At 38.9% G+C, this 3,665-nt stretch overlaps 1 long non-coding RNA gene across 1 annotated transcript; it reads right to left on the bottom strand.

The window, feature by feature from the left end:
* Nucleotides 1-210: 210 nt before the first annotated feature.
* On the bottom strand, nucleotides 211-2,223 carry LOC124957523. The gene is made up of 3 exons (XR_007103649.1): nucleotides 1,346-2,223; nucleotides 1,021-1,256; nucleotides 211-955 (listed from the first exon to the last, which is right to left on the bottom strand). It is a non-coding gene; the product is annotated as an uncharacterized LOC124957523 (long non-coding RNA).
* Between the last annotated feature and the right edge of the window lie 1,442 nt (nucleotides 2,224-3,665).

The raw sequence follows: 3,665 nt of genomic DNA, 5'->3' as shown, positions 1-3,665 counted from the left end.
ACTCTTCGGGCGGGTAATATACAATAATACCGGTCTGCGATGCTATTGCTTTGGGTAATCTCAAGACCCGTCTTGAAACACGGAACAAGGAGTCTAACATGTGCGCAAGTCATTGGGATTGCAAAGCCTAAAGACGTAATGAAAATGAAGGTCATCTTTGCGAGGATAAGCCGCGTTATGATGCGGCTCCGAACTATGCCTAGGCAGCACGAAGTCAGGAGAAACGCAGAAGGAGCTCCTTAGCGATTCTGACGAGCAAATCGATCTTCGGTACTGAGTATAGAGGCTAAGAACTAATCAACCGATCTAGTAATTGGTTCCATTCGAAGTTTCCCTCAAGATGACTGTCACTCGCACGTTCTCTTCGAATGTAAACGGGTCTCATCTAGTAAAGCGGATGATAAGAGGCCTTGGGGCCGAAACGACCTCAACCTTTTCTCATACTTTAAATTGGTGAGACCTCTGGCTTGCTTGAACTATGAAGACATAAGGGATTTCGGATCAGAGTGCCAAGTGGCCAATTTTAGTTAGCAGAACTGGCGCTGTGGGATGAACCGACCGCAAAGTTAAGACGCTTAAGTCGACGCTTATAGGATATCATAAAAGGCGTTGGTTGCTAAAAACAGCAAGATGGTGACCATGGAAGTCGAAACCGCTAAGGAGTGTGTAACAACTCACAGGCAAGTAGTCCTTAAAAAAATGGCGCTGAAGCATCGCGTCTACACTCTGCCGTCAACGGCAAGTGTGGCACTTCGTCCTTACGGGGCGACGCTATGAAGCCCTGACGAAGATCGCGGCGGTGTGCGCAAAAAGGTCTGATTGTAAGCCTACCTGAAGCCACCGTCGTTGCAGATCTTGATGGTAGTAGCAAATACTCCAGTGAGATCCTGGAGGACTGACGTGGAGAAGCGTTTCGTGCGAACAGCCGTTGCAAACGAGTCAGTCGAACCTAAGCCTTAGGAGAAATCCTATGTCGATGACGATGCATACATAATGTTGCTCGTTTGTTGCGACACACACCGGTCGCGCGAAAGAGAATCCGGTTCCTATTCCAGAACCCGGCAGCTGAAACGCATGCAATTCATATCTCGTAAGAGTATTCGTTGGGTACCCCAAAATGACCTGGAGATATCTTCGGGAGATCCGGGAATAGTTTTGTCTTCTGCATATGCGATCGAGTTCCCTGGAAACTTCTAGCAGGGAGATAGGGTTTGAAGAGCAAAAAGCAGGGCAGTTTCTTCATCTTCCCCTCGGATCTTGAAAATACAGGAAAGGATCACGTGGATTCGTACTGTAACGTCCCACTCAGTACGGGCTTCAAAAAAAATATAAGCTCTGAACTTACCTGAAGAACTTTTAGTTTCGTGAGATTCATGTCATTTTGACGGTAACCTGCTATGCGCTGTTCGTGGCAGGGGACCGACATTAATACGAACCGTCTCCCGGTGAAACGTCCTCTTCAGTAGAGCTGATGGATGATAGACAATGAAGAATTATTCGGGTATCTTTCGCCCAGATATCGGACAGTGCTAATTCACTCGGGTTGCTGGTCTTCTCTTTTGTCGCGATGGGTACGAAACGATACGGAACTGCCTCACGTGTGCTAGTCGTCTCCGATGGAATGGTTCTCAAATCCGAGTGATCGCGAAGCGGATCATAAAACGACCCTAGTATCCGTCGAAAATGATACTTCCTACCACCACGTCGTATTCTCGGAATAAAGGAATTTATGATTTGGTAATGCAGAATAATAACTCGTGCAATTCGTACGCACCTCTAGTTATTATTTAATGGATGGTTACAATAACTCGTGCGATTCGTAAGCACCTCTAGTAAATAATAACCAAGGTAAAGGTTTCACGTTTATAGTGGTAGCCTTATTAGCTCCGAACTTGTCGACTGCGTAGTAGTAAGATCTTGAGGCTCACGAGAGAATTTAATGAATTTAAGTTAGAATTACGCGAGGCTGCCCGGGAAGCACAGCCGGGGTTATATGAACAAACACTGATTTAAACTTAACAAAACTAATTTATTAATAGTTGCCAAGTAACACTGTACAATCGTTTAAAATATTAGAGAACGAAATTCGTATAAGAAGGAGACGTAACGTATAGTAGCCACGTAGTGTAACTGACGAACGATGAAAAATAACCGAAGTGAATTGGTTGAACGACAGAACGATATAACCGAATTGTAGTAGTCGAACGACCGAACAATATAACCGAAGAGTCATGGAGCGCAACTACGTATATATCGGCTGCGCTGCGGTAGGCGGATCGAAGTAGCGTCGTAGTGGGAATAATGTCGTCGTGCGTAGTGGGGGATGTCGCCGCCGTGAGCCATGGCAGGGATGAATTTTAGAAAATTCCGTCTGAAAAACATGTGTGTTTTCACTTTCTTTAAATTCCTTCATCCCTTTCAGCTTTTCCGGAATTTGACATCGCTTTCACAAATTCCTTAAATTCCTTCGTCCTTTTCTACTTTTCCGGAGATTGACATTGCTATCACAAATTCCTTAAATTCCTTCGTCCCTTTCTGCCTTTCCTCGAATTTAGTGATTGTATGTTCGTTACTTATTTGCTAATGTGTATTTTATAATAATGTTAGTTAGTATTACTAGAGAATCCCTTTACATCTGTCTCGAATGTGTTATATAATTTTGTTAGTTACTAATGCAGATAAGGTTCTTATACGCTTCCTTGGATTAATAAAAGAGTTGGAAAAAAATATATTATAATGTGTAATACATAAAGTGTCCCCACTTACTTTCTATACTGAATGATCTAAGAAAAATTTTGTTCACTCACTATTTAAGAAGTTCTGTGATGGTTTCAAAACACTCGTCCACGATGTAAGCAAAAATTAAAAGAGTATGGATTCATAGAAAGTTGAAAACAATGTAGTTCGATATATAAGTAAGTTAAAAATGAAATAGCTCAATTTCGTTCTAGGCTGATAAGACACGATCATAATGATGATCAGTAAAAAGACAAACAAATTTTTATTAAATTTAAATTAATAGAAAAATTGTCAAATTATTAGGTATGAAATTTAGAAATTTACTTAGTAATATTCTTTTATAAAAGAAAATGTATTTATCATTCGATTATCTTCATTGATGCACTGACTCTACTATGTGAATAGTGTGATAATATAAAAAGAAAAATAATTTTAAACTTTACAGGAACAAATCATAACTCTGACTGACTGCTTTGCTCGCAGTCGATTTAATTGCATATGATACTAAACCTTAAATCGCGAAACATGAACGAAATTAAATTAACGAACGAAGGATCCTTCTAATTCATGATTATTATATTATTTAAACAGTACAACACTATCACCCGCATGATTGCATTGATTATTTGAAAAAAAAAGAAGAAAAAAGAAAGTTATTAGTATAATAATGAAAGATTTTTTAATGAAAAATTATAATAATGAAAGATTTTTTGAAAGATTTTTATAATTAAAGATTTTTTGAATTATGAAGGAAATATTTAAAAAAAAAATTTACTTACTAGTTTTTGCTGATCCTTTGCACGATGAGCATTCTGCCTCAAAACGATAATGAATGATTCTTCTTTTATTGAACCTGAAAAAAGGAAACAAAATTATTAGTATCATTGTTATATAATAAAAAATTATTAAAATTATTAAAGAAAAGT

Source organism: Vespa velutina, unplaced genomic scaffold, assembly GCF_912470025.1.
Source record: "Vespa velutina unplaced genomic scaffold, iVesVel2.1, whole genome shotgun sequence".
In the NCBI taxonomy this organism is placed as follows: Eukaryota; Metazoa; Arthropoda; class Insecta; order Hymenoptera; family Vespidae; genus Vespa; species Vespa velutina.
This window is presented reverse-complemented; position numbering and strand designations above follow the sequence as displayed.